This window comes from Oncorhynchus gorbuscha, linkage group LG11, assembly GCF_021184085.1.
Source record: "Oncorhynchus gorbuscha isolate QuinsamMale2020 ecotype Even-year linkage group LG11, OgorEven_v1.0, whole genome shotgun sequence".
Lineage (NCBI taxonomy): Eukaryota > Metazoa > Chordata > Actinopteri > Salmoniformes > Salmonidae > Oncorhynchus > Oncorhynchus gorbuscha.
Window position 1 is genome coordinate 44,880,039 of NC_060183.1, and position 27,029 is coordinate 44,907,067.

The following is a 27,029-nucleotide window of genomic DNA, read 5'->3' on the forward strand; positions in this document are numbered from 1 at the left end:
AGTAAAGCACCTGGCTCCCTGCAGAATCTCGAAGGCTGATGACATAAGGGGAAGCGGATAACGATTCTTAACCGTTATGTCATTCAGCCCTCGATAATCCACGCAGGGGCGCAGAGTACCGTCCTTCTTCTTAACAAAAAAAAAACCCCGCCCCGGCCGGAGAGGAAGAAGGCACTACGGTACCGGCGTCAAGAGACACAGACAAATAATCCTCGAGAGCCTTACGTTCGGGAGCCGACAGAGAGTATAGTCTACCCCGAGGAGGAGTGGTCCCCGGAAGGAGATCAATACTACAATCATACGACCGGTGAGGAGGAAGGGAGTTGGCTCGGGACCGACTAAAGACCGTGCGCAGATCATGATATTCCTCCGGCACTCCTGTCAAATCGCCAGGTTCCTCCTGAGAAGTGGGGACAGAAGAAACGGGAGGGATGGCAGACATTAAACACTTCACATGACAAGAAACGTTCCAGGATAGGATAGAATTACTAGACCAATTAATAGAAGGATTATGACATACTAGCCAGGGATGACCCAAAACAACAGGTGTAAAAGGTGAACGAAAAATCAAAAAAGAAGTAGTCTCACTGTGGTTACCAGATACTGTGAGGGTTAAAGGTAGTGTCTCATATCTGATACTGGGAAGATGACTACCATCTAAGGCGAACATGGGCGTAGGCTTGTCTAACTGTCTGAAAGGAATGTCATGTTTCCGAGCCCATGCTTCGTCCATAAAACAACCCTCAGCCCCAGAGTCTATCAAGGCACTGCATGTAGCACCCGAACCGGTCCAGCGTAGATGGACCGACATAGTAGTACAGGATCTAGATGGAGAGACCTGAGTAGTAGCGCTCACCAGTAGCCCTCCGCTTACTGATGAGCTCTGGCTTTACTGGACATGAATTGACAAAATGTCCAGCAAGTCCGCAATAGAGGCACAGGCGGTTGGTGATCCTCCGTTCCCTCTCCTTAGTCGAGATGCGAATACCTCCCAGCTGCATGGGCTCAGTCTCTGAGCCAGAGGAGGAGATGGTTGCGATGCGGAGCAGGGAAACACCGTTAACGCGAGCTCTCTTCCACGAGCTTGGTGACGAAGATCTACCCGTCGTTCTATGCGGATGGCGAGAGCAATCAAAGAGTCCACACTGGAAGGAACCTCCCGGGAGAGAATCTCATCTTTAACCACTGCGTGGAGTCCCTCCAGAAAACGAGCGAGCAGCGCCGGCTCGTTCCAGTCACTAGAGGCAGCAAGAGTGCGAAACTCTATAGAGTAATCCGTTATGGATCGATCACCTTGGCATAGGGAAGCCAGGGCCCAAGAAGCCTCCCTACCAAAAACTGAACGGTCAAAAACCCAAATCATCTCCTCTTTAAAGTTCTGGTATTTGTTAGAACAATCAGCCCTTGCCTCCCAGATAGCTGTGCCCCACTCTCGAGCCCGGCCAGTAAGGAGTGATATGACGTAAGCAACCCGAGCTCTCTCCCTAGAGTATGTGTTGGGTTGGAGAGAGAACACAATATCACACTGGGTGAGAAAGGAGCGGCACTCCGTGGGCTGCCCGGAGTAACAAGGTGGGTTATTAACCCTAGGTTCCGGAGGCTCGGCAGACCAGGAAGTAACAGGTGGCACGAGACGAAGACTCTGGAACTGTCCAGAGAGGTCGGAAACCTGAGCGGCCAGGTTCTCCACGGCATGACGAGCAGCAGACAATTCCTGCTCGTGTCTGCCGAGCATGGCTCCTTGGATCTCGACGGCAGTGTTACGAGCGTCTGTAGTCGCTGGGTCCATTCCTTGGTCGGATCCTTCTGTTATGCAGGTGAATGAGGACCCAAAAGCGACTTGGCGAAAACAGAGTCTTTATTCCAGTAAAGGAAATGTGCAATACTCCTAGACAAATCGGAGCGGTAAACAAAGCATAAAAAACAATTCCACTCGTAATGACGAGGACAGACTGGAGACTCGACCATAAACTGTAGGTTGCCTCGGGAAGGCACTGACCGTAGCAGACTCAGACACCTGCTCACCACGCAGCATCTGAGGGAAACACGACACGACAGGGCGAGACAAAGACACAGCACGGTGAACAATATACAAGGATCCGACAGGACAGAAACGGAAAACAAGGGGAGAAATAGGGACTCTAATCAGAGGAAAAGATAGGGAACAGGTGTGGAAAGACTAAATGATTGATTAGGGGAATAGGAACAGCTGGGAGCAGGAACGGAACGATAGAGAGAAGAGAGAGAGGGAGGGAGAGAGAAAAAAGGGAACAAACCTAAAAAGACCAGCAGGGGGAAAACGAACAGAAGGGAAAGCAAAATGACAAGACAATATAAGACAAAACATGACAGTCTGACCTACAACTAGCATGAATACAAGAAAACAATGTGTATGGAGAGAAACTGCAGGGTTTTACTATTTGGCTTATTCACTACATTTGCATTTTATGTTTCCCAGTCAAATCTCAAATCTTGCAACATCAGCTTCCACATCAACAGATGACTGTACTGGCCCAGTTTAAAGGCCTTCGAGTACGTAAAACTGTCCGACACTACCACCTGCTGGAGATATAATATCATACACCAAATACCACAGACATCCATATTTGGGCCTCATAAACCACATTTCAATCCACAGTTTTCATATGAGCAGTGGTGACCAGTCAATCAGGGCATGGTCCAATCACACCAAGACAGTCGTGAAGAGGGCACGACAAAACGTATTCGGCAGATTTGGCATGGGTCCTCGGACCCTCAAAAGGTTTTACAGCTGCACCGTCGAGAGCATCCTGACAGATTGCATCACTGCCTGGTAAGGCAACTGCTCGGCCTCCGACCGCAAATATTGATATAATAACCATCATATCAAAGTAAACATGCAGTTTATTAGGCTTCAGATGAAATAAATTATAACTGCGTTGCTGGGTTTAGAACTGACATGAAAGTTATTTCACTGTACTTGTGCATGTGACACTGAAACTTGAAATGAAAATTAAATAAGTTATGATGAACTTCACAGGGTGGTAAAAGTGCAATTGATGAGCTTGATGCTCCCTTCCAATAAATATTGAGGGTCTTATTCTGGTGACATGATCATAGATGCTTGGCTGCTGTTTGACAAATAAAAATAATCTCATCTGCATTTGTCAGAAACCCTTCAGTTCACGTGTATATTTCTTTATTCAGTACATGGGAATTTAGCTGCAACATGTATTTTGATGCATACCCGCGGGAAGTAGGTGTGCTGAGGATGCTGCAGCACCACCTGAAAAATCTGGGGGAAAAATGTGCATGTTTTTATATGGATTTTTACATGTTTGCATGAAAATCTGTTGCCAATTGAATGGAAACCTAGCTAATGTTGCACATCACTATCGACAACTCAGGTCAAGAAATATAGAAAGGAAGGCAGACAGGCAGAGAGATTAATGTGATTGAAAGAAACAGAATTTTCATCAGGATATTTATATTTATATATACTACTACATTTACATTACATTTAAGTCATTTAGCAGACGCTCTTATCCAGAGCGACTTACAAATTGGTGGATTCACCTTATGACATCCAGTGGGACAGTCACTTAACAATAGTGCATCTAAAACTTAGGGGGGGGGGGTGGGGTGAGAGGGATTACTTAACCTATCCTAGGTATTCCTTAAAGAGGTGGGGTTTCAGGTGTCTCCGGAAGGTGGTGATTGACTCCGCTGTCCTGGCGTCGTGAGGGAGTTTGTTCCACCATTGGGGGGGCCAGGGCAGCGAACAGTTTTGACTGGGCTGAGCGGGAGCTGTACTTCCTCAGTGGTAGGGAGGCGAGCAGGCCAGAGGTGGATGAACGCAGTGCCCTTGTTTGGGTGTAGGGCCTGATCAGAGCCTGGAGGTACTGAGGTGCCGTTCCCCTCACAGCTCCGTAGGCAAGAACCATGGTCTTGTAGCGGATGCGAGCTTCAACTGGAAGCCAGTGGAGAGAACGGAGGAGCGGGGTGACGTGAGAGAACTTGGGAAGGTTGAACACCAGACGGGCTGCGGCGTTCTGGATGAGTTGAAGGGGTTTAATGGCACAGGCAGGGAGCCCAGCCAACAGCGAGTTGCAGTAATCCAGACGGGAGATGACAAGTGCCTGGATTAGGACCTGCGCCGCTTCCTGTGTGAGGCAGGGTCGTACTCTGCGGATGTTGTAGAGCATGAACCTACAGGAACGGGCCACCGCCTTGATGTTAGTTGAGAACGACAGGGTGTTGTCCAGGATCACGCCAAGGTTCTTGGCGCTCTGGGAGGAGGACACAATGGAGTTGTCAACCGTGATGGCGAGATCATGGAACGGGCAGTCCTTCCCCGGGAGGAAGAGCAGCTCCGTCTTGCCGAGGTTCAGCTTGAGGTGGTGATCCGTCATCCACACTGATATGTCTGCCAGACATGCAGAGATGCGATTCGCCACCTGGTCATCAGAAGGGGGAAAGGAGAAGATTAATTGTGTGTCGTCTGCATAGCAATGATAAGAGAGACCATGTGAGGTTATGACAGAGCCAAGTGACTTGGTGTATAGCGAGAATAGGAGAGGGCCAAGAACAGAGCCCTGGGGGACACCAGTGGTGAGAGCGCGTGGTGAGGAGACAGATTCTCGCCACGCCACCTGGTAGGAGCGACCTGTCAGGTAGGACGCAATCCAAGCGTGGGCCGCGCCGGGAGATGCCCAACTCGGAGAGGGTGGAGAGGAGGATCTGATGGTTCACAGTATCGAAGGCAGCCGATAGATCTAGAAGGATGAGAGCAGAGGAGAGAGAGTTAGCTTTAGCAGTGCGGAGCGCCTCCGTGATACAGAGGAGAGCAGTCTCAGTTGAATGACTAGTCTTGAAACCTGACTGATTTGGATCAAGAAGGTCATTCAGAGAGAGATAGCGGGAGAGCTGGCCAAGGACGGCACGTTCAAGAGTTTTGGAGAGAAAAGAAAGAAGGGATACTGGTCTGTAATTGTTGACATCGGAGGGATTGAGTGTAGGTTTTTTCAGAAGGGGTGCAACTCTCGCTCTCTTGAAGACGGAAGGGACGTAGCCAACGGTCAGGGATGAGTTGATGAGCGAGGTGAGGTAAGGGAGAAGGTCTCCGGAAATGGTCTGGAGAAGAGAGGAGGGGATAGGGTCAAGCGGGCAGGTTGTTGGGCGGCCGGCCGTCACAAGACGCGAGATTTCATCTGGAGAGAGAGGGAGAAAGAGGTCAGAGCACAGGGTAGGGCAGTGTGAGCAGAACCAGCGGTGTCGTTTGACTTAGCAAACGAGGATCGGATGTCGTCGACCTTCTTTTCAAAATGGTTGACGAAGTCATCTGCAGAGAGGGAGGAGGGGGAGGGGGCGGAGGATTCAGGAGGGAGGAGAAGGTGGCAAAGAGCTTCCTAGGGTTAGAGGCAGATGCTTGGAATTTAGCGTGGTAGAAAGTGGCTTTAGCAGCAGAGACAGAGGAGGAAAATGTAGAGAGGAGGGAGTGAAAGGATGCCAGGTCCGCAGGGAGGCGAGTTTTCCTCCATTTCCGCTCGGCTGCCCGGAGCCCTGTTCTGTGAGCTCGCAATGAGTCATCGAGCCACGGAGCGGGAGGGGAGGACCGAGCCGGCCTGGAGGATAGGGGACATAGAGAGTCAAGGGATGCAGAGAGGGAGGAGAGGAGGGTTGAGGAGGCAGAATCAGGAGATAGGTGGGAGAAGGTTTGAGCGGAGGGAAGAGATGATAGGATGGAAGAGGAGAGAGTAGCGGGGGAGAGAGAGCGAAGGTTGGGACGGCGCGATACCATCCGAGTAGGGGCAGTGTGGGAGGTGTTGGATGAGAGCGAGAGGGAAAAGGATACAAGGCAGTGGTCGGAGACTTGGAGGGGAGTTGCAATGAGGTTAGTGGAAGAACAGCATCTAGTAAAGATGAGGTCGAGCGTATTGCCTGCCTTGTGAGTAGGGGGAAGGTGAGAGGGTGAGGTCAAAAGAGGAGAGGAGTGGAAAGAAGGAGGCAGAGAGGAAAGAGTCAAAGGTAGACGTGGGGAGGTTAAAGTCGCCCAGAACTGTGAGAGGTGAGCCGTCCTCAGGAAAGGAGCTTAACAAGGCATCAAGCTCATTGATGAACTCTCCGAGGGAACCTGGAGGGCGATAAATGATAAGGATGTTAAGCTTGAAAGGGCTAGTAACTGTGACAGCATGGAATTCAAAGGAGGCGATAGACAGATGGGTAAGGGGAGAAAGAGAGAATGACCACTTGGGAGAGATGAGGATCCCGGTGCCACCACCCCGCTGACCAGACGCTCTCGGGGTGTGCGAGAACACGTGGGCGGACGAAGAGAGAGCAGTAGGAGTAGCAGTGTTGTCTGTGGTGATCCATGTTTCCGTCAGTGCCAAGAAGTCGAGGGACTGGAGGGAGGCATAGGCTGAGATGAACTCTGCCTTGTTGACCGCAGATTGGCAGTTCCAGAGGCTACCGGAGACCTGGAACTCCACGTGGGTCGTGCGCGCTGGGACCACCAGAGTAGGTTGGCCGCGGCCACGCGGTGAGGAGCGTTTGTATGGTCTGTGCAGAGAGGAGAGAACAGGGATAAACAGACACATAGTTGACAGGCTACAGAAGAGGCTACGCTAATGCAAAGGAGATTGGAATGACAAGTGGACTACACGTCTCGAATGTTCAGAAAGTTAAGCTACGTAGCAAGAATCTTATTGACTAAAATGATTAAAATGATACAGTACTGCTGAAGTAGGCCAGCTGGCAGTGGGTGCGTTGTTGACACTACACTAATCAAGTCGTTCCGTTGAGTGTAATAGTTTCTGCAGTGTTGCTATTCGGGGGCTAGCAGGCTAGCTAGCAGTGTTGTTTACGTTACGTTGCGTTAAAAGAACGACAATAGATGGCTAGCGAACCTAGAAAATCGCTCTAGACTACACAATTATCTTTGATACAAAGACGGCTATGTAGCTAGCTAAGTAGCTAGCTACGATCAAACAAATCAAACCGTTGTACTGTTTTTATTTGTTGGCTTTAGGCCTATGTATTTGACCTAGTTGATGATTGAAGTTATAGGCCTACTTCTGCATTGGCCATCTCCGAGTTCAATGTCATTTATTTGCGGATAATGGATAATCCTGGAAATGGTGGATAATCCTGGAAATAATGTGGAAGTTTTCCAGAGACACTGTTGCACGGAAAAGTTCTCTGCCAGTTTCTGCATCCCACAGGGATTCTGTGGAATCCCCATTGGATCTGAAAACACCAGCAAGGATAAGAACCTCAAAGTATGTATTTAAATGAGCGGTCCTTCCATCTCTCTCCAAAAACACACCTTCCCTCCAAATTAGAGCAGTTCAGAATGATTTTATGGATGGTGTCTGGGATGAACAGTACAAAAGAAGACTATGTCCCGCACATGAGTAGCCACCATCCACATTGGCACAGGTTGCATCCTTATCACATTCACCCCGCATGGCTGCCACTCAATAAGACCATTAAATTGCACATTATTTTTTACATCCATATTTCTCCTCCTGCAGGCTGCTGATGAGCTGGTTGCTGACGGGCTGGCCCTGGGGTTGGCTGAGGGTCAATCTGATCATCTTCTTCCAACTCCCTATCAGACTCTGAATTGACAGAGACAGTCTTCCACACTAGCTTCTCTCGCCGCAAAAAAAAAATATTTCTAAGGCCCTCTGAGCAGAGATTTAATTTCCATACTGATTGATTGTGGTAAGGAGCCACGCATGCAAACCTATTTATTTGTGTCCCTCCCACAATTTGCACCTGGCTGTGGTAGAGTGTGGGAAAATGCAGATTATTATTATTATTGTATTTTTTTACATTATATTGAAATAATGTAACAAAATAATGTATTGTAATAACATTGTACAGGTTCCCGCAAGACATTGTGCAGTTTCACACAATACAAAGGGTAAAGAGTGCGAGAAAAGCGGAAGACAGGCAGGGAGTCAAGTTCTTGGTGCTATGTTGAAACAGCAGGCCCAGGGAGGAGGAAGCGAGTGGCACACAGCTAACCTTTTAGTTTAATTTTTACTAGTTTTCATCTACACACACACAGTTTCCCACACTTTTATTACCAGTGGACCCGAACACCACATATGTAATATAAATGTGTAGGGGGGTGCACAGTGTGCACTCAATGAAAACATGTTTCTTCACAGAAAATAAACCAAGACCAATGAGTCTCAGGTTGAAAAGAAGTATTAATTGTATCATTTTTATTTTAGTAAACATTGAAAATGGGTCCCACAGACCCAAACACCACACACGGGTTAAAGTCTACTGTACTGTATCATACTGTACAGTATTCTACTAAATAAAACTCTACTGTCTGGTTATGTACCATACTGTACTCTACTATGCTCGACTGGACTGAAATGTGCCGTACTGTACTGTGCTGTTCAAACTTGTGAAACATAGCCTAGATGTCTATGATTTGTTCATGAGATTTGGTCTGGTCCTGACCGACCAAATGTGTAATTGTTTAGGGGCAGAGGTCATAATAATATCCAGTATGCTTTGCAAGTGTTTGTTTTCACATTTACATTTCGGTAATTAAGCAGATGCTCTTATCCAGAGCAACTTAGTCACTCTGGGCAAAAAGGGTCAATATCAACTAAGGTAGTTTCTCCTACCAGCTGTGCTTGTTTTTTGTGTGTATAATGTGCAGCACAGCTGGTTGGAGAAACCATTCGAGTTGCACAAAACGGAATATAACGTTGCAGATAAAGTTAGGAATTACTCAATTTCATCTTCACAACATCCAAAGACCAGCATCACTACACTGAAAGCTTTGCTGTTTCTAAAAATGACCTATTTGTTAATGTTTTCCATAGCTCCCATACTGCAGAACGAGCAACAAGGAAGTCTATTGCAGGTGGTCTAAGTGTCTCAAATCCAAGTGAAATCCCTTCCATAACATGCCATTTGCATCAAAAGTAAAGATTTGGTTCATAAATAGTGAACCAATCCTTTAATGAGATTTGAAAGTGTGATGTAGCTAATTCTCCAGATGGTGGCAGCGGCTGCATTTAGAATTTGAAGCAGATTTTCTTGAGGACTGTAGATATCTTCCATTTAATTCAAAGGGTGGGATAATAGGACAAAGCACTGTGTTTCTTCATTTTTTCTCTCTCCAGATTCAAAGATTTAAATCTCACCAGCACAACCATTGTGTAACAAATAGTTTACAACCTGGATATCTTAAAACAATCATCAATATAGCCTAAGCTCTTGCAGTGATGCTGTAGAATGTATCAGGGGCTTTCATTAAGCGCCTTCACACCCTACTGCCAGTGCCCCCATGACGTCCCCTGTGCCCCTTCCCAGAGCGGCAGCCAAAGAGCAGTTCAAGTCGCTGGGAGCTCAGACTCTGGAGGTGGACATTAAGGAGGCCGGGGACGGCCAAGGCGGATACTCTAAGGAGATGTCCAAGGAGTTAATTAAGGCTGAAATGAAGCTGTTTGCCAAGCAATGTTTGGAAGTAGACATCCCCCTCAGCACGGCACTCATCCCTGATATGCATTGTGACCACCAAGCACACACCTCACTACCGCTATCCCCTCCCATAGAGACAAATCTGTATCTCTTTGTCCTCTTCGACCTGCTTTACATCTTCCTCTGCACTGCTGTCCTCCTAGTCTGATCTGTTTGTGTTCTGGCCTACTCCATTGTCATCGTCAAGCCATAAGGAGTTGGCAAGAGAGCAGAAAGACTGGCAACCAGTTTGTTGTCATCCCCGATTTCACCCCTTCTTTGTTCTTCCTCAATCACGTACGAAGTGCATGTACTGCTATCATCAGCTTTTATCTGTCCAATCCTCTCAGGTTCTAAGCTGCTTTAAGGCTTCATCAGCTCAGTTACCTAGTAGTAGTTAAGGTAGTGGTTAGGACCTATCCATCTGGTTAACTCTGCCCCTCAAAGTTGAGTTGGTATTATTCCCTTCCTTAGTGTTTAACATGATTTTTGAATTACTTCCTCATCTCTGTACCCCACACATACAGATAATTGTAAGGTCCCTGAGTCAAACAGTGAATATCAAACACGGATTCAACCACAAAGTCCAGGGAGGTTTTTCAATGCCTTGCAAAGAAGAGCAGCTATTGGTAGATGGGTACAAAAATGTAAAAAGCAGACATCCATTTGAGCATGGTGAAGTTATTAATTACATTTGGATGGTGTATCAATACAAGCAGCTACTACAAAGATACAGGCATCCTGTAACAGCGTTCGTCTGTTGAATGAAGAGAGTCAGACCGAAATGCAGCGTGTAGGTTACTCATGACTTTAATGAAAGTATCGCGGTACATGAAATAACTGAACTAAATACAAAAACAACAAACGGAACGTGAAACCTATTACAGCCTATCTGGTGAACACTACACAGAGACAGGAACAAACACCCACAAAATACAAAGCGAAAGTCAGGCTGCCTAAATACGGTTCCCAATCAGAGACAACGCGAAGCACCTGACTCCAATTGAGAATCGCCTCAGGCAGCCAAGCCTATACAACACCCCTAATTAGCCGCAAATCCCAAATACTACAAACCCCAATATGATAAACAACATATAAACCCATGTCACACCCTGGCCTACCCAAACATATAACAAAAACACAAAATACAATGACCAAGGCGTGACACGTCCTTCCTAACTCAGTTGCCGGAGAGGAAGGAAACCGTTCACAGATTTCACTTTGAACCAATAGTTACTTTAAAACAGTTAGAGTGTAATGGCTGTGACGGGAGAAAACTAAGGATGGATCAACAAATCTAAAAGCGAGTGACGTTTGAAACAGTATTAGCGCAGCTAACTAGCTCGCCATTTCACATTGGTTACACCAGCCATTAGGCTGAGAGGCTTGAAGTCATAAACAGCGCTGTGCTTGGGAAGAGCTGCTGGCAAAACGCACAAAAGTGCTGTTTGAATGAATGATTACGGGCCTGCTGCTGCTCAGTCAGACTGCTCTATCAAATCAGACTTAATTATAACATAATAACACACAGAAATACGAGCCTTTGGTCATTAATATGATCGATTCCGGAAACTATCATTTCGAAAACAAAACGTTTATTATTTCAGTGAAATACGGAACCGTTCGGTATTTTATCAAACGGGTGGCATCCCTAAGTCTAAATATTCTTGTTACATTGCACAACCTTCAATGTATGTCATAATTACGTAAAATTCTGGCAAATTAGTTTGCAATGAGCCAGGCAGCCCAAACTGTTGCATATACCCTGACTCTGCGTGCAATGAACGCTAGAGAAATGACACAATTTCACCTGGTTAATATTGCCTGCTAAACTGTATCAGTAGTTATAAGGTAAGTTTAATGCTAGCTAACAATTTACCTTGGCTTCTACTACATTTGCGTAACATGCAGACTACTCGTGGAGTGCAACAGTTAGAACTTTGGACTAGTTAACTGTGTGGTTGCAAGATTGTAACCCCTGAGCTGACAAGGTGAAAATCTGTCGTTCTGTCCCCGAATAAGGAAGTTAACCCACAGTTCCTAGGCAGTCAATAAGAATATGTTCTTAACTGACTTGCCTAGTTTTAAAAAAGGTATAAATAAAAAACATGTAAAAAATAATCGGAAATGGCGCCTTAAATACCGATTTCTGATTGTTATGAAAACTTGAAATCGGTCATTCCGATTAACCGGTCAACCTCTAAAATCAATTCAGTTTTATGGGTGTGCTTGTAAATCGACCTGGGAGTTTCAGGATAAAAAAAACCTAATGGAATGGAAATCCTAGAGAAAAACCTGGTTTCCACCAGACACTGGGAGATTAATTCACATTTCAGCAGGACAATAACCTAAAACACAAGGCTAAATCTACACCCGAGTTGCTTACCAAGAAAACAGTGAATGTTCCTGAGTGGCCTAAGTTAGTTTTGACTTAAATCTGTTTGACAATCTATGGCAGAACCTGAAAATGAGTGTCTAGCAATTATCAACAACCAATTTGACAGAGCTTGAATAATTTTGAAAAGAATACTGGACAAATGTTGCACAATCCAGGTGTGGAAAGCTCTTAGTGACACAGAAATACTCATAGCCGTAATCGCTGCCAAAGGTGAATCTAACATGTTTTCAATTTCTATTCTGCTTTGACATTAGAATATTTTGTTTAGATTGTTGACTAATCAAAAGAGAACCACCGTACTCTCCCAGACGCTTGCTGATGCGTAAAACCCACAAATTCAGACAAACAAAAATGATTTGTGGTGGGCTCATTAATCTCATTAATCGATGTCATGTATTTAGGTGAGAGGACACCTGAGGCAGTTGATTTGCCTTTCGTGCCCACTCCCATACCCTACAATTCTGTATTTCTTTGTAACTCATTTGTGTACAGGTAGACCAGAAAAGCCACATCCCTGACTGGCAGAGGAGTGGCAAACCTGATTAGAAGCACCTGCTGCTCATCAGTTGTTCTGTACAAGTGCTGTTTTGAATTAAACAAAATTGTACCTGGAAGGCTGTAAAGCCGAAACATCTGTGTACGCAATCGCTAATGCAGTGAAAATAATAAAAAAGATGTAATAATAAAGTAAGCCTTATGCGACATATTTTAGAATGCCAAGCCATTACAACTTTGTGTGTAGATCATTGACAAAAAAAAGAAGACATTTTTAATCCCACTTTGTAACGTAACAAAATGTTGAAAAAGTCAAGTGGTGTGAATACTTTCTGAAGGCACTCTCTCTTGTCATGCGTTGTTTACATTGGTAGACGGCCTTGATAAGATATGCAGCTGTAAGTTGGGAATGACATTTCCCTTTCCACTGACATGGCATGTGGTGTCAAAGTCATTGATGTTGTGTAATGGTCCCATGTCTAGGACATGTATAGGGGACAGGATAACTAGCACTACAGGTTCTGTTAGGTGGGGAGCAGTGATGCAGTACTCGAGACCACATATTGAGTGTCTCTGTGTCGGATACATTTTTACTCGTTCTTGACTCGGTCTCGGACAGTGAGGACTCGTAATTTCTTCTCGAGACCAGCCAAGACCAGCGGAGTAAAAAACACATAATTATATGTTTCTATTCATTCAGTGCAACAAAGAAAAATGCACTCCTTTCTTGAAATATTCATCTTATGGCCTATTGAAACCTGGGATTCCTACTTTTCTCGTAACTTTACTTTAATTTACTTCCGTTGAAAAATATCCTCAAACTTTGTCTGAATTTCCTTGACTCGCTCGTAGGGAAGAGGGAAATGTTGAGGAAGTTGCAGGTTCACCATTAGTAAGGAGAGACGGGGGGGGGGGAATTGTAACAGTATTTATCTATTATAGACAGATTTGCGCAGTGCGGAGCCTATTGGGCCTTCTGTGTGTGACAGGCTCGTGATGCTGAAAGGACAGCAACCCGTAATACCAGTGCACTCTCAACTGGTTGTCACATGGAGCAGCTCACAGAAGAATGGCATCGATAGGAAAGACGTTTCAATGTATATCTACCAGTAAATGCTAACTGAGGCAACAATGGGTATGCAAACCAGGTATTGGAAAGGTTTTGTATGTAGTCTTATTCGCAAAGCGCTTTTCAGTCATTTCAGTCATAATGTAGTGTTTGCATGAGCATTTCTAAAGGCTTTGCTCTAAAAACCTTCCAAGTTAAATCAATTGATTGGCAGATGCTTTTATATCAAGCGTCTGATGGCCTAGCCAATGGCTGACTTAGCTAGCTAGCTAGATTTATCTCCCCAGAGTCCACCAAAGAAAAATCCTGATTGGTTATTTTGGGGATATTTTTTTTCTTCAACTGAAGAGATAAAATCGGAACATCGTTGAAAATAATAATATTATTATTTGATAAATCCTGAGCCTTTCTCTGAAGGCGTAGTAAGTCCACGTAGTTCCCCAAAGTGTTTGAAGTTGGTAATCATTTGTAGAGTGTCTCTATTTTCCCTCAACATCCATTATTTACTATTCTGAATGTCTAAAGAATCCATATGTTCTGAAATAGGAACACAGAAATACTGGACTTTTTTTTATTATTATGGTGGTGATTTGACAATTACATTCATGGTCTTGTCATGGTCTTGAATTGGACTCTCATTTTTCTGGTCTTGGTCTTGTCTTGGACCCCTCGTCTCCCTCCCGGTCTTGAATCGGTCTCGCTTTAGGTGGTCTCGAACACAACACAGGTGGAGTGGCTGACTCCTTTGGTCTGGTCTACACAAGCCTACCCTGGCCTGATCTGTACTGCTGTGTCATATTCTGACCAGTTCAACTTAACCTTGGAAGAGTTTCTCTGTGTCTTCATGACATCCGTTTACTTTGAAGCTAGTTTAAACTTCAGAAAGAACCCGAAAACATTGCCTAGCATAAACCGAGATCAACAAATTGCAATTTGTTTATTTGCCAGGGTTTGATTAATTGTCTTTAAATCTAGACTTTAAGACATTGTTGTACAAAATGCTGACTAAAAGTAGACAAACTGCTGTGCTGATTGAGCACCCTGCTGGCACTGCAGACAAGAAGCTTATTCAACATGGTGTTGACCTCTCTGACCATGGTGCTGTGTCCTCAGGTCGCAAGACTCCTATCCTGATCACCAAGAACATGGTGGAGAGCATGAAGGATGGCTCTGTGGTGGTGGACCGTGCCTGGAGAACTCTCTGTACACAAGGTCAGTCAAGACAATCTATTATTATTCTCATCTTCAGTTTCATCATTTGTTTCTCTTTTGACACCGTGGTGAACCTGCTTATGTCCGTATCATTTGGATTGCCTAGACCTGGTACCGCAAGGCTACCTACTAAAATAGTGTAAATCCTTTTCTCAAAGGTTGATGAGAGAAGAATCCACAATTTGTCTTTCAGTAAAATAGCTGCTTCTGTTATTTTTAGGGTGTGACCCACATAGGCTTTGCTGACCTGCCCAGCCGCCTGCCTACCCAGTCCAGCACCCTGTACTGCAACAACCTGACCGGACTCATCCGTGCAATCAGCCCTTCCACTGAGAACATCCACTATGAGGTCAAGGAGCAGTTTCAGTATGGCACTATGGACCACATCATCAGAGGATCCGTTGTCATGCAGGTGATGTGAAGCAGCTGGGTTTGGTTACATCTGTTATTAGCGGCAGGGTAGCCTAGTGGTTCAATTCGAATCCACAAGCTGACAAGGTACAAATCTGTCATTCTGCTCCTGAACAAGGCAGTTAACCCACTGTTCCTAGGCCGTCATTGAAAATAAGAGTTGGTTCTTAACCGATTTTCCTAGTTAAATAAAGGTAAAAAAAAATTAAAACTTGCACAACGGGGGAAGACTGGTTAATCAGGGAATCTTTGATGCATTTACTTGCTCTACCTCTGTAGTTGGCAAATGAAATGGGTCTCAATGTTTGCTTATGGAAATTGTTTTTGGAAGATATTGGTAAAATGTGAATTTTGAACCCATAGGCTCCCTTTAGTTTTTGGGGGATTGTTGGTAGTTCTAACAATGTTGTCCTCTCTATCTGCTGTAGAATGGAAACAACCTCTTCCCAGCTCCTCTGCCCGATAATATCACAGTGGCAGCCCCTCCCAAACCCAAGAGCATGCAGGAGCTGGCCAAGGAGAAGGCTGCTGCCATGTCCCCCGTCAAGGCCACCCTGACCACCGCTGGCATGTACGCTGGAGGTGAGACACACCAGCACTGACTGCACTGACTGCCTAGACACTTCATTCATTTATACTTACATTGCCTTCCAGGGTCATGTTCAGGAGGTAACAAATGGAGGAAAATGTAGTAAAATGATTTGAAGCTACCTGGACTTAATGCTCATTTTCATGTTCTGTTCCACAATTTTTGCTACGGTGTGCCCTAACGAACACCACCCAGATCTAAGTCAGTTGTTTAATTATAACTTAAGGGGAATAAAATGGCTGACACAGCAGAAAGCAGAGGATCCAGAGCAACACTGCTGGCTGTCAGAATAATGGCCTCCTAAACTGAGCCATGTCATGAGTCTCTGTGAGCTTGTATGGTGGTCTCCCTCTCTCTCTTTCTCTCGCTCACCCTGACCTGGGTTAATAGGACTATCGTGGGGGGTTAAAGCAGCCTGTTAGTGTTTTATTACCTTTCACATTCATTACATTGTTCTATTCTCTACTAACACTAGCAAGTCATCCGCATAGCTGACTAATGTGGGAAAGGTGAGCTGTAACCCCGTTCTGAGAGCAGCATCAGCCGTGATTAGACATAAACGCTACCCTGAACTGAAATCTGTGCAGATTAATTATATTGGTTACAGGCGGCGGCTCAGAGGTTAGTCTGTGAGAGAGAGAGAGAGAGAGAGAGAGAGAGAGAGAGAGAGAGAGAGAGAGAGAGAGAGAGAGAGAGAGAGAAGGCAGGCAGTAACTCTCTGCTCTGTTCTGTTCTGGAATCAGATCAAAGAGACCCAGAGAACACAGCCTTCTTCCCCAACATTCAGATAAATGAGCCACAAACTGGGTTCACACGTAAATAAACACCCTGAGATAAACAAACATGCACATTTATCTTTATGTCCTTTCATGAGTTAGTTCGCTCCGTATCTCTGTCTCTCCTCTATGAAGCCAAGGATGGAAGGTGCTGCTGGAACATCTTGATTTTCTGACCACCGGATCAACCATGCGAGAGGCCAGAAAGGCAAAATGGCTGAGAGCTCCTTTGAAATGAGGATTGGTCACCTAATTAGAACTCACCCTAACCTGCCCCCCCCCCCCCATCCCATAAACCACCACCAGCAGCCTCTTAGTGCCAGGAAACTAGGTATAATAAAATGTGAGATGACGAGCCCTCCCTCCCCCTGCTGTGTCTGTCTGAAGTGGTGCTGTAGCTGTTTCCCACAGACCCCTGCTCTGGTAGTGGAGACTGTAGATGGCAGGCCTGTAAACCCCGTTCACACATTCCCCCGAGCAGCTCGTTCTGGGTTGGCTGTGGTCGGCCCGTCGCCACCACTACAGTTTGGTTGCTGCAATTGCTGCCTAGCTGAAATGCTAATGGCATCATATCTGTCTCTTGTCCTCACTTAAGAAAATTAGCAGACAATAGAAAGAGTCTAGTTTGCCTCACAGGCCTCATTAAATGCATGTCAACACCTCATGGGGTTTAGAGACCTGCTATTCAGTATGGACATTGGATATGTGGTGTGGTGTAGTGTTATTAAGTTATTAGTTAACTCTCTCCCTCCTTTCTCCCTCTCAGGTCTTGGCACCCTTTTAGGCCTGGGCCTGACTTCCCCAAATGCAGCCTTCACTCAGATGGTGACCACCTTCGGCCCTGGCTACCATTGTGGTGTGGTGGGTGAGCCCAGCAGTTCACTCCCCACTCATGTCCGTCACCAACGCCCTCTCTGGTGTGTGTTTATGAAGTCTAATCTTAATGAACTGGATACAGAAGACTAAACAGAGGCACGTCATTATTTTGTAAAGTAGTATATTCAGGAATGTATTTATATATATATATATATATATATATATATATATATATATATATATATATATATATATATATATATGAGGTAAAACTACTGAAGAAAATGCATCCAGGCTGAAGATGCATCACTTAGGATTTGGTTTCAAATGAGAATTTATCACATTTTAAAACCCAGATGTTACTCATTTGATTTACTAATCTCTAAAAGGCATTGCTGTAACTGTGCAGAGGAGATTCCTTCACAGAACTGGCAGCTGATTCTCCCTCCACCTCCACACCTGTAGGTGCTCTCCTCTCAGTGATGAGTAGGAGTAGGACCTAGAGGGAACAGGAAATGATTCATGCTCCTTGTAGTCTGGGTGATTTTAAAGTACTACTCTAGAGTGTGGATCCTCTTCAAGCAACTGGAAGCATAGGTCTCAGGTTCCACTCTGCGTATGCAGAAGAACATAGGCTAATGAATTATAGAAGAGGAATCTGTAATTGAATATTTATTCTGTAAATAAAAGAGAGACTGATTATTAGGCTGATACAAATGTAAATCAATGTTTGGATAGTGGCGAGAGGAAATTTGATGATTACTCAATCCTAGTTGCAAAATACATTAATTTGCCACCATTGCAAATTAATAGTTCCTGATCATTGTTGCCCTTTCCCACCTTCCACATCTACTTCATTAACAGGAAGTGTTACAGATGGTGTGTGTGTGTGTGTGTGTGTGTGTGTGTGTGTGTGTGTGTGTGTGTGTGTGTGTGTGTGTGTGTGTGTGTGTGTGTGTGTGTGTGTGTGTGTGTGTGTGTGTGTGTGTGTGTGTGTGTGTGTGTGTGTGTGTGTGTGTGTTCGCAGCATGTTGATTACTCTTGACACGGGCGGAAGTGACACGCTGGCTGTGATATCTACTGCTTTCGAGGGCGATGTGCCTCATTAAGCTTTTCCTTGTTCCTCCGGGCGGCGGTAGGGCACTGCAGTCAGGGCATGGGTCTGGGTCCAGGAACCAGGAAAGGTTTGAATGTCTTAATGAGCCCATGGTGGTCCAAAATTAAATCCTTCATGTCGCCCCAGACGCTCACTTCAGAAGAGGCATGGTGGTGGCATCCAATGGAGCAATTATCTCCCTAGACCTACTGCACAGTTCCTGTGAACCACTTTATTAGTCCACACTATACATACTGTGGCAAGAAAAAGTATGTGAACCCTTTGGAAATACCTGGATTTCTTCATAAATTGGTCATAAAATTTGATCTGATCTTCATCTAGGTCACAAAAATAGACAAACACAGTCTGCTTAAACTTATAACACACAAACAATTATACATTTTCATGTGTTTCTTGAACACACCGTGTAAACATTCCCAGTGCAGGGTGGGAAAAGTATGTGAACCCTTGGATTTAATAACTGCTTGACCCTCCATTGGCAGCAATAACCTCAACAAAATGTTTTCTATAGTTGAGGATAAAATCAAATGTATTTATATAGCCCTTCTTACATCAGCTGATATCTCAAAGTGCTGTACAGAAACGCAGCCTAAAACCCCAAACAGCAATGCAGGTGTAGAAGCACGGTGGCTAGGAAAAACTCCCTAGAAAGGCCAGAACCTAGGTAGAAACCAAGAGAGGAACCAGGCTATGAGGGGTGGCCAGTCCCTCTTCTGGCTGTGCCGGGTAGAGAATATAACAGAACATGGCTAAGATGTTAAAATGTTCATAGATGACCAACAGGGTCAAATAATAATAATCACAGTGGTTGCGAGGGTACAACAGGTCAGCACCTCAGGAGTAAATGTCAGTTGGCTCTTCATAACCATTCATTAAGAGAATCTCTACCGCTCCTGCTGTCTCTAGAGAGTTGAAAACAGCAGGTCTGGGACAGGTAGCACGTCCGGTGAACAGGTCAGGGTTTCATAGCCACAGGCAGAACAGTTGAAACTGGAGCAGCAGCACGGCCAGGTGGACTGGGGATAGCAAGGAGTCATCAGGCCAGGTAGTCCTGAGGCATGGTCATAGGGCTCAGGTCCTCAGAGAGAGAGGAGAGAGGAGAGAAAGAAAGAGAGAATTAGAGAGAACATACTTAAATTCACACAGTACATCGGGTAAGACAGGAGAAATACTCCAGATATAACAGACTGACCCTAACCCCCCGACACATAAACTACTGCAGCATAAATGCTGGAGGCTGAGACAGGAGTAGTCGGGAGACTGTGGCCCCATCCGACGATACCCCCAGACAGGGCCAAACAGGCAGGATATAACCCCGCCCACTTTGCCAAAGCACAGCTCCCACACCACTAGAGGGATATCTTCAACCACCAACAATCCTGAGACAAGGCCGAGTATAGCCCACAAAGATCTCTGCCACGGCACAACCCAAGGGGGGGTGCCAACCCAGACAGGAAGATCACATCAGTGACTCAACCCACTCAAGTGACGCACCCCTCTTAGGGATGGCATGGAAGTGCACCAGTAAGCCAGTGACTCAGCCCCTGTAATAGGGTTAGAGGCAGAGAATCCCAGTGGAGATAAGGGAACCGGCCAGGCAGAGACAGCAAGGGTGGTTCGTTGCTCCAGTGCCTTTCCGTTCACCTTCACACTCCTGGGCCAGACTACACACAATCATAGGACCCACTGAAGATTCTGCGTCTCTCACATGGGTAAGTCGCTTTGGATAAAAGCGTCTGCTAAATGGCATATATTATTATTATTATTTAGGCAGACCATTCCATAAAAATGGAGCTCTATAGGGGAAAGCCCTGACTCTAGCTGTTTGCTTAGAAATTCTTGGGACAATAAGGAGGCCTGCATCTCGTGAGCGTAGCGTACGTGTAGGTATGTACGGCAGGACCAAATCGTAAAGATAGGTAGGAGCAAGTCTGTGTAAATCTTTGTAGGTTAGCAGGTAAAACCTTGTAAGATCAGCCCTTGCCTTAACAGGAATCCAGTGTAGAGAGGCTAGCACTGGAGTAATATGATCAGATTTTTTTGTGTTTAGTCGTGTTTAGCACTAACTGAAGTTTATTTAGTGCTTTTTCCGGTAAGCTGGAAAGTAGAGCATTGCAGTAGTATAACCTAGAAGTAACAAAAGTATGGATACATTTTTCTGCATAATTTTGAACAGAAAGTTTCTGATTTTTGCAATGTCACGTAGATGGAAAAAAGCTGTCCTTGAAACATTCTTGATATGTTCGTCAAAAGAGAGCTCAGGGTCCAGAGTAACGCAGAGGTCCTTCAAGGTTTTATTTGAGACGACTGTACAACCATCAAGATTAATTGTCAGATTTAATAAAAGATCTCTTTGTTTCTTGGGACCTAGAACAAGCATCTCTGTTTGTGCGAGTTTAAAAGTAGAAACACAGGCTTTCGATGAGGGAAATTTTGGGGCTTCACCATGTTTCATTGAAATGCACAGCTGTGTGTCATCCGCATAGCAGTGAAAGTTAAAACTTCTTGACGCACCCATCCTGTTTCATTTTCATCAACACCCGCTGAATTGCAGTGCGACAAATTCAAATCAAATTACTAAAAATATTTAATTTTCATGAAATCACAAGTGCAATATAGCAAAACACAGTTTAGCCTGTTGTTAATCCACCTGGCGCGTCAGATTTCAATACCGCTTTTTGGCGAAAGCATAACAAGCGTTTATGTAAGAACATCTCTCTCAGTAGACAAAATATCACAAACACAGCAGCCAAGTAGATTGGTCACGAAAGTCAGAAAAGCAATAGATTAAATTGCTTACCTTTGATGATCTTCAGATGTTTGCACTCACGACACTCCCAGTTACACAATAAATGTTCCTTTTGTTCCATAAAGATTATTTTATATCCAAAATACCTCCATTTGTTCAGTGCGTTATGTTCAGAAATCCACAGGCTTGAGCGGTCACGACATCACAGACAAAAATTCCAAATAGTATCCGTAATGTCCACAGAAACATGTCAAACGTTTTTTTATAATCAATCCTCAGGTTGTTTTTAAAATATATAATCGATAATATATCAACCGGGACTGACGCTTTTTCAATAGGAGAGGGAGAGTCAATGGCTGCCCCACTCTGTTGCGCAAGCAAAACTCTGCGAACACCCAGCTATCCACTGACGCCATGTTATCTTTCTCGCTCATTTTTCAAAATAAAAGCCTGAAACTATGTCTAAAGACTGTTGATACCTTGAGGAAGCCATAGGAAAATGAATCTGGTTGATATCCCTTTAAATGGAGGCAAGGCATCCAATGAAACAGAGTGCTTTCAGGAAAAACAGCACTTCCTGGTTTGATTTTCCTCAGGTTTTCACCTGCAATATCAGTTCTGTTATACTCACAGACAATATTTTCACCGTTTTGGAAACTTTAGAGTGTTTTCTATCCTAATTTGACAATTATATGCATATTCTAGTTTCTGGGCCTGATTGGCCTTGCCTAATGATTGTGTCTGAAGCTGGGTTTGCAGCACAGCTATGCTGGCCGTAAGGTGATCATTCTCCTGTATATTATGAGTACAGCGACTGCAATTAGAAGGCATCATGTTATTAATGTTACTACTTAGCTTCGGCTGGTGGAGGTCCTGACGAACCACGTCCAGATAAAGCGTCCGGAGTGAAAAAGTTGAATGAAAAAAAAAAATATATAAACGGTAATTAAAAAGTAAAAATCGTAAAGTTGTCAGGTAGCAAAGTAAGGTTAGCAACAAAACGCACAGCAGCACGTAAACAAGTCTGCAAGTTGTGACCAGAAATGATGAAAGTTAGGGTTGTCTGACACAATTACTCACCTGCACAACGGTCTGGAGTAATTCTGGACCATTCCTCTTTACTAAACTATTTCAGTTCCACAATATTCTTGGGATTCATTCATTCATTTTTCCATCGATGATAGCAAGTTGCCGAGGCCCTGAGGCAGCCCCAAACCATTACTCCCTCCACCATAGTGTATAGTTAAGATGAGGTTTTGTTGTTGGTGTGCTTTGCATTTTTTTCTCCACACATAGTGTTGTGTGTTCCTTCCAAACAACACAACTGTAGTTTAATCTGACCACAGAATATTTTGCCAGTAGTGTCATGTTTTGTCATTGATTATCATGTCTTGTCTCTGTGCTTCCCTTCTATTCGTTTCCCTCTGCTGGTCTTATTAGGTTCTTTCCCTCTTTCTATCCCTCTCTCTCCCCCTCCCTCTCTCCCTCTCTCTCTCTATCGTTCCGTTCCTGCTCCCAGCTGTTCCTCATTCTCCTAACTACCTCATTTACTCTTTTCACACCTGTCCCCTATTTTGCCCTCTGATTAGAGTCCCTATTTCTCCCTCTGTTTTCTGCTTCTGTCCTTGTCGGATCCTTGCTTGATGTTCGCTGTTCTGTGTCCTTGTTCCGCCCTGTCGTGTTTTACCTTCTTCAGATGCTGCGTGTGAGCAGGTGTCAATGTCAGCTACGGCCGGTGCCTTCCCGAAGCGACCTGCAGTCTGTGGTCGCGTCTCCAGTCATTCCTCTCTACTGACGAGTGGATTTCAGTTTTCCTGTTTTTGCATTTGCCTAGATAATATCCAGGATTATCGCTTTTGTTTAAGACTGGAATAAAGACTCTGTTTCCGTTAAGTCGCTTTTGGGTCCTCATTCACCTGCATAACAAGTAGCTCTGTAGAATATCCAGGTGCTCTTTTGCAAACTTCAGATGTGCAGCAATGTTTTTTTTTGGGACAGCAGTGGCTTCTTCCATGGTGTCCTCCCATGAACACCATTCTTGTTTAGTGTTTTATGTATTGTAGACTCGTCAACATAGATGTTAGCATCTTCCAGAGATTTCTGTAAGTCTTTAGCTGACACTCTAGGATTCTTCTTAACCCCATTGAGCATTCTGCGCTGTGCTCTTGCAGTCATCTTTGCAGGACGGCCACTCCTAGGGAGAGTAGCAACAGTGCTGAAATTTCTCCATTTATAGGCAATTTGTCTTACCGTGGACTGATGAACATCTAGGCATTTAGAGATACTTTTGTAACCCCCTTCCAGCTTTATACAAGTCAACAATTCTTAATCTTAGGTCTTCTGAGATCTTTTTTGTTCTAGGCATGGTTCACATCAGGCAATGCTTCTTGTGAATAGCAAACTCAAATTTTGTGAATGTTTTTTTACGGAGTAGGGCAGCTCTAACCAAAATCTCCAATCTCGTCTCATTGATTCGACTCCAGGTTAGTTGACTACTGATTTCAGTTAGCCTTTGGAGAAGTCATTAGCCTAGGGGTTCACATACTTTCCCCAACCTGTTTAAATGATGTATTGAATATAGACAAGAAAAATACAATAACTTGTGTGTTATTAGTTTAAGCACACTGTGGTTGTCTATTGATGTGACTTAGATGAAGATCAGATGAAATTTGATGTCAGATTTATGCTAAATCCAGGTAATTCCAAAGGGTTCACATACTTTTTCTTGCCGCTGTACCCTAGTCATTCTCAGTCTCTCTGCTCACACATTGTCTCTTAGGTGTGTTCCCCACATATTTGGCATTACCTAAACCATTCCTTTTATCTTGGTCATGCAAAGAAGTGGAAACATTGAAGCTATTGGAGTTAAGGTTATTGCTGTGCCAAATGTAATAAAGCTGAAAGAGCTGTTCGAGCCCAAGACGTTAGTGAAGTATATTGGAATTTCAGATTCTTAAGAGGGAGAGAGAGAGAGAGAAGTCTTTGTCAATCTCTGTCTGGGGCGTTGGGTTACTTTTGATGAGGAGCCCTTGGTTTTGCCCAATGGCTGGCACCATCCTCATGACAGCTCTTTAATCTACCTGAAACTGTTGAGTCACAATTAGCTAAAGTCTTTCCCTTCTGAAGTCCGCCCTGCGTGGGATGTGACGAAGAGACGCTTCTGGGATAACTGTCATCCCATGGGACTTCACCTTTATTGTGTGTGTGTGTGTGATCAATATAGACATGACTGGCTGACTATCTAAGAGCTGTCTTGATAAGTCAGTGCTATGTAGGTGGTATTGGTGTCTACTTGGTCTATTTGGCATGTCTGTGATCTCTATGGCCTGAGTATGACTCCTTTGTTTTCCAAAAGTAACTCGCCCTCTTTTCAAGGGAGGGAAACTTCAGTCGGGGATCTGATGGCATTAAGGGCTCAAAGTTCACCTGGTGTGTAGATTATCGCCCATCGCTACAACTCCCGTACGGACTTGGGAGAGGCGAAGGTCGAGAGCCGTGCATCCTCCAAAACACAACCCAGCCAAGCCGCACTGCTTTTTGACACGATGCCCGCTTAACCCGGAAGCCAGCCACACCAATGTGTTGGAGAAAACAACGTACACCTGGCAACCATGTCAGCATGTAAGCATGCGCCCGGCCCGCCACAGGAGTCTCTAGAGCCCGATGGGACATGGACATCCCGGCCGGCCAAACGCTCCCCTAACCCGGACGACGCTGGGCCAAATGTGCGGCGCCTCACGGGCCTCCCGGTTGCGACAGAGCCTGGACTCGAACCTGGATCTCTAGTGGCACAGCTAGCAGTGCGATGCAGTGCCGTAGACTACTGCGCCACTCGGGGGACGACGACACCACGTCTCTCTTTTTTGACAGAGTGTGCGAGGTGATGTTTCTAGCCTAATTGTCTGCTGTATGTATTTCCTGTGACACTGAGGTAGCGTGCAGTCACCTTTTAATTCAAACCTTGGCCTGTCTCTGTGACTAATTGTTACTGTGGAGTTCCAGAACGGGACAGCCAGGAAAAGCTCACTCATTCAGTCAGACACATAAACACATGACTGGGAGCAGGTTGGCTCTGTCTGAGCAGCCTGTTGTTGTGTTGTTCACTGCTGTACAGCAGGCTGCATTTGTAAGTCATTATAGGGCTGATGGCTATCAGGACTCCCTCTGCGCTCTGACATTTTCCTCATTAAGCTGTGCTGCTGCGCTCGAATGCAATGTGTAAGAAACATGCCTCTCTGTACAGCACATCAAATGTTATAAAGCTTTGTTTGTCTGACAGGGCAGAGAAGCAATAATGTTTCAGTGTTTTGTCATTGTCATTTGACATTTGACATCAGTTCAACACATGTGGGACTAATTGAAAAACATGTCTGTAATGTGATCTAAGCTGTGCTTACTGTGTGTGTGTGTTTATTCCAGGTCTGACTGCTGTGGGCGGTCTGTCTCTCATGAGGGGGGGTCAACATCGCTGGCGAGTGACTCTGGACTAAACCAGACAGTAACTGTGAAAACAGATAGTGAATGGAGCAGACAAGCTCCCCTTACCTCAAAATTGTACCCCTTTTGGAGACCTTATATAAGATCTTAGAATACGTAAGATACGTGGATATCAGACCCATTTAGGGCCATTTATTTCACTTGACTATCTATTAAGAAACTGCCTATTGCTCCACTGTGCCCTCTTCCTCAGCTTTGACCGTTAGTTGGCCCATGGACCCTGTTCGTGCCCTTCCCTAACTCCCTTTAGGTGGAAAAGAAGGAACGTCACACATGAACTGGAAATGACTGAGTGGTCTTCAAAAGGGCCATGGCCATGCAATAAACCAGGCTTAGTCTAGCTCTGCTGAGAAGAAATGAGGGAACGTTGTTAATGGTAGTGTCGGGAAAGTCTTTGGTGCATCGTTCTAGACAGCCGCTGAGTCACTCATTCAAAGGCAACCCGCTGCAGCGGTCCAGAGGTCCCAGTCTGTGCGAGGGCGCTCCAACAGGCCAGAACACTGAGCAGGGTCAAAGATCATGGCAGGGATTCATTTTCTGTAATAACCAGTTATTATGACTCTCTCAGATCTCATTGTGCATATGTTCCAGTGTGCTTAAAGTGCACCTCTTTATATATATATCTATATTAATTTTCTTTAAAGAGCAGGTGTTTAATTTAGTTTTAAAGTCCCTATTGGTTTCCATTCCACATGTAACATTTCTTAGTGGTCTACCACACCATCCATAAACCTTCAGTAACATAAAAACGGACATTCCACCATTTGTTTCCTAGCCCTTCTGCTACAATTTTTATATTGTGAAGTGAATACACCAAAAAATTGCCCTCCAATTTAGTTTCAATAAACTAACCCTGAAATTTATAGAGTACCTGCTCCTCATACAACGGGTTGAGGAATAGTTTTTTCTTCCTCTGGCTCTTGCCTTTTGTATTGCCATGTGTTTTTACAGCGGCAGCACGGACAAATCCTGTCCATGCTTTTCTTCAATACCTGCCCTTTGCATTCTTGAATCTGAATGTATTGACTCTGAGCCTCAAGTCTGAAATATTTTTTTTTAAATTATTGGTGTGTTTAAGTGATTGAGGTCTGGGCTGGGCTAAAATTAGCGCGTACAGCTGAAGTGACAGATGTTAGCCACTGGATAACCTGTCTGAGTGTGGGGGTGTAGTGGCGATGTAGAGAACCCAGAGGTTGCTTTTGGAATGTAATATGATCCGCTCCAGCAGACTGAAGTGTTCCATCTGGTCGTTATATCAGGGGAGCGACTCCACCAAGATACCCCCAGCTACTACATTCACTAAGTTGGCTTTTAGGAACCTTTTGTGTGCACACGTTTAATGGGTTACTCAAATATCAAATAAGGGTGCTATAAATATTTGAAATATGAAATAACCGTCTTCACCCTGTTATGCCTGAAGCGTTCCAAA

At 44.8% G+C, this 27,029-nt stretch overlaps 1 pseudogene; it reads left to right on the forward strand.

Moving 5' to 3' along the window:
- The first annotated feature begins 9,298 nt into the window (after positions 1-9,298).
- LOC124047669 overlaps positions 9,299-27,029 on the forward strand; it is a 38,322-nt pseudogene continuing 20,591 nt past the window's right edge.